The 11,522-nt window shown below is 37.7% G+C and overlaps 1 long non-coding RNA gene across 2 annotated transcripts; it reads left to right on the top strand.

Moving 5' to 3' along the window:
- The first annotated feature begins 462 nt into the window (after nt 1–462).
- Nucleotides 463–4,000, top strand: LOC113339382. Of its 2 annotated transcripts, XR_003355058.1 has the most exons (3): nt 463–1,796; nt 3,104–3,310; nt 3,481–4,000. It is a non-coding gene; the product is annotated as an uncharacterized LOC113339382 (long non-coding RNA). The 2 variants fall into 2 exon arrangements; XR_003355057.1 differs by having other exon boundaries at nt 3,104–4,000.
- The last annotated feature ends 7,522 nt before the right edge of the window (nt 4,001–11,522 follow it).

Genomic DNA, 11,522 nt, shown 5'->3' with positions numbered 1-11,522 from the left:
ATGGTCCAGGGATTATATATCATATCTACCTTGCGTTTTTTTTCTCTTCGTTTTGTCGCCTCGAAGTTTAAAACTGAGGCAACATCTGATTTGCATCAAAAATCTGTGGGTTGTATCGAAACTCTGACAAACATGTATAAAAATCTGTTACCTAACTTGTTTGGGAAAAAAGGCTCTGCTTTCGGTTTTCGGTAACGTCTAATTTGATCCAAATAGGGACCAACAATATTTAACCATTCATGACTTCCATAAAGATCACATCTATTAATCTACAGGTGGGAAAGTCGATTTTTGAAGCAGCAAGTTGGTCTACCTCTAGACGGGCCTGAAATCAACTTAAGTTGTCGGGGGCAATAGCCCCGTTACGAAGGCCCACCAACCATGGTAGCCTGGTATTCTCCATGACTCATAGTTAAATTGTAAGTAACCCTCTTGGAAAACGAGCACTTCATCTTCGTCGTCCCATTTTGAAAACATCTGGTAAAAATCATGAGGATTTCATCCCGTACCAGATCCAATCTCAAGCAACTAGAATCAACATCTCTGCTGTTAGGTCTTCCCGAGGAGGTTCATTATGAGATCTTTCTGAAGTTACCAGCAAATTCCATCCTGGTATCCAGGTGTGTATGTAAGGTTTTCTATAATCTACTTTCTAAACCTAATTTTATCAAGAACCATCTCAATCTCACTGTTCAAACTAAAATTAACAACCCTAAACTTTTGATTAGTCAGTACCTGCGAGGTAAGCACCCTACGATTTACTCAATCCCTATAGATTATGCTTCAATTTCATCGTCATCATCATCATCATCATTATCATCATCATCGTCTTTATCAAGTGTTGTATGTAATGGAGCTGTTCAGATAAATTACCCATTTGAATCAATGGAAATGAATTATCTTGAATTTCTGGGTTCAGTGAATGGTCTGATTTGCTCAAGGATTTCTAAGACTGATAGAGCTGCTTATGAAATGGGATATTTTATGGAGACTGATTATTTTAGTATTTTGAACCCATTAACAAGAGAATTCAAGGAATTTAAAAAACCCGATTATAGTTACGACGCTGTCTATGGATTCGGCTATGATAGCAACATTGATGATTATAAGCTAGTAGTAATATCGGATTATGTAAAAACTCGTTGCTTCAAAGTCATGTTTATACGGTGAAAATGGATTCATGGAGTAGTATTCAAGGCACAAGGAATTACTCATTTGGTAACGGTGGTAAAGAATCTCATGGTGTGTTTTTCAATGGTTGTCTTCATTGGTTGGGAAGTATTGCCGCTGGAGAAACCTCGTCGGAAGTTATTGTCTCTTTTGATGTTAGCAATGAGACTATGGCGGATATGCTGTTGCCTGAAAATATTATGCCACCTAGAGGTTATCGGGGGGAAATGTATGCGAATGTGGGAGTGTGGGGAGACTGCATTGGTATAACTTTTATTTGGAGAATTGAGAGAATCGATGTGTGGGTAATGCAGGAGTATGGAGTAAAAGAATCTTGGATCAAAAAATATACCACAACCACAACTCGACTACCAAGGCCCTTATATCCATATTGGAAGCCGCTATGGTGTTTTGATAATGGGGAAATTCTAGTAGATAATTCTCCCAAACATTTATTTTTATGTGATCCAGCAAAGGGAAGAGTTAGATCAGTCGTTGTCCGCGATATTACCAAGGCCAATAACCGTGAGAGTTATGTAGAGAGCATAGTCTCTCTTAAATCTGGTACTTATCTGGAGGAACGGGTTACACAGGGGATTCCGAAGAATTTTGAGTGACAACTTGAGGTAAAGTTTAAAATATCACATGTTATGCTTTCTTTTTATTTTTTCAGTTTATAGTTGTTATATTTTTTGGGTCTGCAACTACAACGCTACTGTAGATAATAAGGAAAACTTAGTCAAATAGAAATGGGTTAGTAGGTTATTTATCTTACATACCTTTTCATTTTCCGCTTTCTTCATGTGATTTGATTTTGAATAACTTGAGTGCATATATTGTGGAACATTGTGGTGAAATACTTTGCTTGTTTTGGATATCTCAATGACATCATCTGTTACTGTAGTGGTTCCTTAGATATTAAGCTCTAGAAACAAAAGATCACCTAGAAGGGCACCTTAGATATCATCAACATGTACAAACGCATTAAAAAGTATAAGATTAAAAACTTCATTGTAAAAGAGGATTGAAAGATGCACCCTGTAACTAGAGGCATATTCATTATACTGCCATTATTGGTACCCCTAGGTGGGATATCCAGTGGGTGCATAACTTAGACTTCTGTGAGTTTCCAACACTGTTGAATGAGAGACATTGCCATCACTTGAGAGCGTATAGCTCCTACCCTTTTGTCCATTTCAATCGTGGTTTGTGTTTACAGTCCTCCTAATTTGTGGCCTGCCTTTTAAGGCTTAAAAATCGTGTCCTGGTTTATGTGACATTTCTTCTTTAAGATAAGGAAGGTAAAGAAAATAGAGATGTTGTGCATGTAGTGATCGAACACCTAATGGTGAAGCTTATATAGTTATGTAAAACTAGTTTTGTCCAAGGTAGTACTATATGACTTAGAAGAACATGCCAAGTTTCGCATTAGCTTCCTTGTAATGTGATTATATCTATATTTTTAAGGCTCCAAGGTTGCTCATTGTCTGGTTTTGTTTTCGATTTTTATGGATTTTCGATTGTGCCGGAAATATTTTTTGGTTTTTCTTGTTTGCTCCCCTTTGAAACCATGTGTGTTTAGCGAATTTCTTGCTTTAAGATTTACAAGTTCAAAGTAAAATAAATGGGCATATTCACGCTTGCTGTTGCACTATGTTATCAATGTGATTATTATAGCAAGTTGAAAACTATGTATGTGTAATTGTCGAATATTTACCATACCAGCATATGCAAAATTCAAGAACAGTTGAGTCAGTAAGGTCAATGTTACAATTAGTTAGAATCTCTATGTACTCAGTTTAGTCGTTGGTATGATGCAATAGACGAAGCTATTCTATAAGATGGAATTATACCTTCATGAGATGTATCATTTACAATTGTCACTGGGTTTGTTTCCTTTTTTTCTTATTTCCATATTGTTTTCTTGTTTCAGATGAACCTGATAGCCTTGTCTGAGAAGACTCTATGATCTCATTGTTTATAAAAGTGAATCCCTGTAACTTTAGACTGACCTTTAAGGAAGAGTCTTGTTAGAGAATGATCCATGAAAGTTTCTGCGAATGAAGAAGTTTACAGTAGTATTGGAGTTTCAAAATGCTAATGAGTGAAAGCTACAAAATTGCCTGATCGGCTGATAGTGGTAAGTGAAATCAGAAATCTTTTAGCAATCAATTACTGCCAATATACTTTCCTATTATATCTATTAAACTAGTTCGAAATCGTTTTTATTGTGTTGTGTGACCTTGTCTATTTGCTTTGAGTCTGGAGCTAGTGTTGACCCTGATATTCCTGATGGTAAAACTTTAATAGGTATTTCTAAGTGATCAAATGCTGGTGTCTTCTTTTGGTTGTTCAGAATCCAATAGACATCATAGCGGTTAAACAGCTAGTTGAAATTCAAATCTGTTATAACGAGTAAATCGAACCCACGACATTCCAAGTCATTAAATCTCAGAAGATAACTGTGTTTTCTTTACTGCATTTACTTTACAAATGTCATCTTTATTCGGGACTGTAATTAGGTGTTTCTTTGTATATTTGGGCAGTGCGTGCGGTGGTATCTGATTGATTCAACTGATACTGTTGGATTTTTTTTTAACCCCTTATAGTGCTTGGTATACATTTTTCTTAGGGCAACACTATTAAAATAGATTTTTTTGAAAACTCGATACATTTTATTGTTTTATTTTTTTCTTAAGAACACGTAGAACGCATTCAGTATATCAATATCTGTTATTTCAGTATAAATTTTGAGTTTGTATGTTGGTTGGATTGTACATAAGTCTGGATTGTGCAAATGATACTGCGCGCAGTTGTTGATTCGGATTCATTTTAGGCAGCTCTGCCATGGTGGAAGGCTGAAAGTTGTTAGGCCTTAAAATCAGAGTACAATCTGTAGTAGTACATGATGTCAATTTCTGTACTGTACCTGCTACCTAAGGAGTTATGTGCCATTAAGTTGTATCTAATGACTTATTGGCACAGCTTCCAATTGGGAAACTCTGTCTTAAATTTTTGGCATGGACCAAAATCTACTACTACTATTTTTTTATTTTTTTTGGTTCAAAAGAAAATTCTCATTTAATAATTGGAACAATCCAAATGAAATGTTCCAAAGCAAAGCAGTTCATTCATTGTACGGAAAGCAACAAAATCTTAATGAAGAAGTCTTGGTTTGTTTGATTTTCGGTTGTATCTTTTCGGCATTTGTATTTGTTGTAAATAAGATAGGCTCATTCCAAAAACAAAATAGTTTCATGAAGAGTAGTTTTACCTCGCGTTTTTAGGGGCCATCCGAAAGGATTTAGCGGCCATCAATTTATACCCAGTCAAAGACTCTAGTTAAGGGGTACCCTATATTATATTGAAGTTACATAAATGTCCTTCTGGTAAAACTGTATAAAAACCAAATCAAAAAAAATTCTACTCATTTCAACTCTTCTTCTTCCAGTTTCATATTATCTTCCGATTGTGGAAGAAAAAAAAACTTTCCCTCGTTCTTGTGTTAAACCGAAACATCGCTGCGAATCGTAAAATCAAAACATCGTCGATTCGTTTATAAAACAATGGATAAGGGAAATGAAACCCACAGACCTAGAACCAAAAACGTTGCTCGGGGTATCGATCCAAAGATTGGGATTTTAGCAAGAAATAAAGAAATTGTTGCTGCAGATGAAGAAGAACGCGAAGAACGCGAAGAAGAAGTACCCGTCGATGTAGTCGGTGGTGGCGATTCCGATAGTCAAACACTTCGTCAACTTCAAATGGCCCCAATTAGGTAAGAATCTATCGTTTTTGGGGTTTATTTCGCTTTAATTCGACGAATCGAGAAAAAAATTTCTAGGGTTTTCGATTATTTATCCAGATTCGGGCGATATTCATGCTTATTTACTTCCGAATGTAGTCGTGTTCTTCATTTCTCAAGAATATCGACTGTATTCGGGAGAAATATTTGATGGTTATCGGCCGAATATTGTTGGCCATATCTTCCTGGATACAAACTGGTAATAATCGGTAGTTTAATGAATTTTTTGGCTCCCGAATATATTTAAGTAGACACACAGTATTCGGAAGTACAATCACTACCGAATATATATATATATATATATATTGAAAAAATTTCAAAATTTCTGATATAGGAAAAATCTCATTTTGGGGCCAGTATTTATTCGGAAGACAATATAATGTTTTATACCTCCGCTTGTGTAGGATAAAATTTTAGAGTTTCTGAACTCCAGTTGATGAATATTCGGTTGTAAACATGTTTAAATATATTCCGATTGTTTTTCATTCGGGAAAAATATGTGTCTTCTTACTTCCTAATTTGTTCATTCGGGTTATAGTTGTGTACTTTGTCTTCCGATTGTGTAGGATGAAAAATTTGGAGCTTCTGAACTCCAATTGATGCATATTCGGTTGTAAATATGTTTAGTTAGCTTTCGATTGTTTTGTATTCGGGAACTGTATGGGTCTTCTTACGTCCGAATGTGTACATTCAGGTTATATTTCCATCCTTTGTCTTCCGATTGTATAGTTTGTAAATATTGTTCCTTTCTTTGTTGTTTAGACAAAGTCGAGAAAGGAGGAAGAAAGTGACAGCTAGTGCTAGGAGGGAAAGGAGTGCCAAAGATAATTCAAGTGCTCAACAAAGCTTACAAGAACAAAGCAGTCAACAAGGAGTGCAACCAAGTGCTGAACAAAGTGTAGAACAACAAGGCAGTGAACAAGGGGTGCAACCAAGTGTTGAACAAGCCGCTCAACAAAGTGCAGAACCAACTGCTCCACAAGTTACACCCCACCATGAAATTGAATCAGTTGATCCAGTGCCAAGAGTAGAATAAGAAGGACAACCAAGTGGTACCCAAAAAGCCAAAAAAGGAAAAGATGGTGTAAAGAAGGATATTGCTAAGAAAGCATCACATCTTGTCCCTCAGCACTTGAAGAAGAAGGGTATTCCAGCAGGCACAATCCTTGGGCTACCGGCGGATGGAGGAAAATTGCTATTTGGATACAAAGACTCATGGGCCAGAGAAATATACGAAACCGAGGTAATAAAATTACTATTTTTTATTAATGTATTGTCTATGTGTTATATCGTAATATTTGTATTAAGGATTTTTTTATGTACTTTAATAGGATCATCAAGATGCGGTCCGTCTACTCAAACCTACCGCCGCACCAACAAAAATGCTTGTGTGGCCTTTATCCGGTGAATGTGAAAGGTTCAAGTCAATTGTTGCCAACTCGGGGTTAGTTAATGCCGCCGAGAATTCATTGTTGGAACATGATCGTGTGGCCATATCGGCGTTCGTGGAGAGAATGTATCCTGAGACCGATACTTTCCATATGTCGTTTGGGGAGATGACGATTACCCCGGATGATGTTGTGCAGATTCTTAACCTTCCCGACCAAGGCACAACTGTGAAGTTTAACTACACAAAGCAGTTAAGTTGGGCACAACTTTATGCTCTCACTAAAAAGTGCTTAGGTTGGGATGAAGAGACAACAACAACAGAGTTTAGGAGGCATGCAAGTTACAGAACAAGACAGATCAACATTACAGCTTTGATGAATATGTTCCGAGGCACCTTGGAGAAGGAAAAGAATGGAACGTTAACGGATGAGCAAGTGAACCACGCTGCCACCGCATATCTCCTTTGTGTATTGGGATGTGTCATATTCCCCAATACTTCTGGAAACCGGATCGACGCCAACCTTATACAACTTTTGGATCCTCTCCATGAAGTCGGTGACTATTCTTGGGGAACGGCATGCCTAGAATTCTTGATGGAAGAGTTGAGAAAGGCTTCGAGGCTAGGAACCTGCCAAGTTGCCGGGAACGTGGCTCTATTGCAGGGTTTTTCTTTAACTCTTTAACTCACTCTATAGTTATTCGGTAGACAATACATATGATGCATATTCATAACTCCAAACTATGCATATTCGGGAACATGTTACTTAGTTTTACTTCCGATTGTTTAGAATCGGAGTTTAGTCTTGGTGAGTTACTGCCGAATATATAGGCCAAAGTATTATAGGTTACTGAACTCCAAATGACGCATATTCGGTACGAAATGATCCATATCTTGTTCCGAATGTTGGTTATTCGGTGGCTAGGTACTTATTTTGTTTTCCGATTATATATAATCGGAAATATACTTTTGATATTAGAACCGAATATACAGGCCTGATAAACTATAGGTTACTGAACTCCAAATGACGCATATTCGTTAGGAAATGATCCATATCTATTTCCGAATGTTGGTTATTCGGTGGATAGGTACTTCGTTTTGTTTCTGATTATATATAATCGGAAATAATGTTTGGAAATTACTACCGAATATACACAATCTATTTACTAAAACTTGGTTTCTTATATATATAGCCATGGATCTATGACCATTTCCCTATCCTGAAGTTGGCCGGAGAGAACCCGGGGTGGTGCAAAGGTACTCCTAGAGGAACAAAGTATATATTTGAAGACAACCGTTCTAGGACAAAAGAGCAGCAGTTGATTCGCATGAGGGAGATTTTGGACCAATTGAAGGCCTCGGACGTATGCTTTGATCCATACAAGGAAGATCGAGCCAGTGGGCATATAAATGTTCGTCGGACTTGTCCCTTTATTTTGTACCATTGTGGCACCCCACATGATATGTGATGTATAACCCCTCTAGGGTGATGCGACAACACGGGTATATACAACATCAACCTGTGGAGGAAATTGGGGATTACTACAAATTGGAGTTGGAGTTGTGCTCTTCTAGTGGTGACAATCTCACGATTGTTCACACATGCCCACCTACTGTTCTTGATAACTGGGATAAGAGGAATGACTTCATTATCGACACTGGTAGACGAACCACCCGAGGTGATGAAAATTCTCCAGACTATATGAGTTGGTATAACAACGTATCACATCCTTTGGTTATCGAGCGATGAAGGTGCTCCAACTGAAGGTGCTCAAACCCGTGGTCGTGCAGGACTGGGAGGTAGTCGCGGTCGTAAAGTAAAGAAGAGCAGATAAATGACAATGATTTGTGTTGTACATTCGGGACTTTACAAGGGACAATATAGAAGGTTAGACAACCCATATTCGGAAGTTTGGGTAACTGAGTTGACGTCTGATTATTGCAAGTTCAAAATTTGAAAAGTATCAGTTTTTCCCAAATTCTGATTTTTGCGCCATCGTACATTCGGGACTTTACAAAAAAAAATTATCTCCCGAATATTACAAGTTCAAAACAAACCATGCCATGGCTCTAAGTGGTTCCAAGGGCCAATATAGAAGGTTAGACAACCCATATTCGGAAGTTTGGGTAACTGAGTTGACTTCCGATTATTGCAAGTTCAAAATTTGAAAAGTATCAGTTTTTCCCAAATTATGATTTTTGGGCCATCGTACATTCGGGACTTTACAAAAAAAAATTATCCTCCGAATATTACAAGTTCAAAACAAACCATGCCATGGATCTAGGTGGTTCCAAGGCCCAATATAGAAGGTTAGACAACCCATATTCGGAAGTTTGGGTAACTGAGTTGACTTCCGATTATTGCAAGTTCAAAATTTGAAAAGTATCATTTTTTCCCAAATTCTGATTTTTGGGCCATCGTACATTCGGGACTTTACAAAAAAAAATTAGCCTCCGAATAATATAGTCGTGTTTAGAAATACCAACCTAATCGGTAGATAAAATTTAAGTTCGCTACCGAATGTCCTTTTCGGAGGAAATACGTGTATCGTTAGCAACCGATTGTAGTGCATCATTGATACGAAACCTCAACGGCCATATTTTCAGAAATTAGAGCCGTTGGAACTCTAATCTATATAAGGAGGGTAACCCCTCTCAGTTATTATTGAGTAAAAAATCAGAATGAAAAACCTTTTCAATGGCAAGTCCATCATCAATCGACAACATACTTCGAAGATGCAAGCGAACAACTACATCAATTGCAGCAATGGAAGAAGAAATACAAAAAAGGAACAAACAACCAAAAAAATTAAACCATCGTTAGTGGCAACGAAGGAGGAGGAAGAGGAAATCAAGGCTAAGAAGTGAGGTCAAGAACAATTCCATCAAAGAGAAAGATTAAAACAAGTTGAGGAAGAGACCGAATGGATAAAAATTTATTACATTGTGAAAGATCTACCCAAAGAACAGCAGGACGATCGTATATTTTGGATTAAAGTTTCATTGGGTCCTTTTGTTGGTAAGTACAAGAAGCCACGCCACAATTATGAACCATCACATGTTTCTTCAAGGGTGCACCATGTTATAAAATTGTGCACCTAGTACAACCGTATTCTTGCTAGGCACAGAGACTACAGGTTTGCGGCACAAGATGCTTATTCCAAGTGGAGAGGAGAGTCGTTTCTACATTTCGAAGCCGCGTTGATTGTTGCATCTCGGACTGGGAAAAAAGAATAACATGTGATGTTTGAGTGCTGTAAATTCAAATTTTTAATATTAATCGGCGGTTTGATAAAATATGGAATTCCCGAATATGATTAATCGGATTGAAGTGTTATAATACTGTTGTTCCGATTACATAGTTTCAAAAAAAATTATAGCCGTGCCTCGAAATACCCACCAAATCGGTAGATAGATATTTAAGAGTTCTACCGATTATAATATTCAGAATCAAAACGTGTATCATTACCAACCGATTATAATATTCGGAATCAAAACGTGTATCAAAGAGCCCGATTCCTGCATTCGGGAGACAACATTGTATTTTTTGCGACCGATTAAATCATATATCTTCACAAAAAAGTTTCCAAAAAACTTGTACAAATTACATGTTCGAAAAAAAAACGATCAAACATCGTCATCATCCGAGGGGATCAATTCGAGTAACTCAGCGGGAAAGTTGTTGTCCATAACGCGATCCCAATCAACCATGTTGGACTCATATTGTTTCACCCAATCCTTGCAATGGTTCATCGGGAAGTAATCGTGCCACTTACTCAACGGAGGTGACGAACAATCTTTCTTTACTCTTAAACCGATAAAATGCATTTCATTCACAAATGCCACTACGATTCTTCTATGTTTAACCGACTCGTCGCAAGCGTTCTTGTGGGTGCAAACATCATGCTAAGTCCATACATAGGAGGAACAAAGAAATGTACCACGCAATTCAAAACGTCCGCTAGGAGATATCCAAATTTAGGCATTGTCATCCAATACTTGGATCCGATTGTCTTCAATCCCTTTCGGCACTTCACACGCGCAACTAAGTCTTTGAAATCTTGTTCTTTGTCGTATCTATCTCCCCGCCTCATCATCTCCATATAAAAACCCTTGTCCTTCACTAGTTGTACCGCCATCTTATTTCTTAAATATTGGAATTGGGTGACATCTTCGATGTCCGCCTCTCTAAAGTAACCCATTTGTTCCGTAGCAACGTGAAACCCACAATTTCCATCCCCATCAACCTCGTCAATCGACAAAACAAATGGAATGATAAGTGGAGGGAGTTGTTCCAAATACTCTTTGTATATTGTATATGTGGATCGATTTTGTCTTCCATTAAGATCTCTAGGGCAATGAAGAGTACCTTTGTCCTTTTCTATAGTAAGAATTTCCATTGGTTGGGTTTGTTGCGAGGCGTTCATTTGCTCAAAAACTTCTTCGACAACATTGGGTTGACTTACTTGAGAAGGCTCTGTAGAGATCTTTAGCCTTACTTGTCGGGTGGTTGGTCCACTTTGATCATTTCTTGGACGACCTCTTTTCTTAGTTTCCGGCTCATCTTCAAATTCGGCTTCCGAACGCTCGTGCCTAGACAATATTCTTTTATTAGACAAATACTCCTTCAACTCTTTTCTTTGGATGGTCCTCGACACTTTGGTTTTCGGCCTACCGGTTTTCTTTTACTTAATAGGTTCATCAACCTCCCTTAAACAAGGGTGAAGGGCTTCCTCCAAATTATGCATCAATATTTGCTTTTTGGTGTCGTTTGATGTAGCGTAACGCTCGGCTATTCGTGCACACAATTCCGACTCCAAGAAAGACGGACCATCAACTACCGGGGTGTTCGGAGTGAAATTTAATTGCTTCCAAAATGGATGAATATCATTGATGTCAATCACTTCAACATAACTACCCAACTTATGACGACACGGGAGTCCAATACCTATCATATCCTTGCAAACACAAACCGTATTCTCTTCATCATAAGTTTTATATAACTTCAATTGTTTTATCATGCGATTTATTGCCCATCTTGAAACTTTATGAACAACTCCCTTTAGAAGCAATTTTTCCTTAATATGTTCCATCGGGAATTGGTGTACACTAAATTGCATACATTTCCTAATCTTTACGAGATCACGATTGGTGAATTCA

This window comes from Papaver somniferum, unplaced genomic scaffold, assembly GCF_003573695.1.
Source record: "Papaver somniferum cultivar HN1 unplaced genomic scaffold, ASM357369v1 unplaced-scaffold_21, whole genome shotgun sequence".
Taxonomy (NCBI): Eukaryota; Viridiplantae; Streptophyta; class Magnoliopsida; order Ranunculales; family Papaveraceae; genus Papaver; species Papaver somniferum.
Note: the sequence above shows the minus strand (reverse complement) of the source record. Positions and strands in the feature narration are given on the sequence as shown.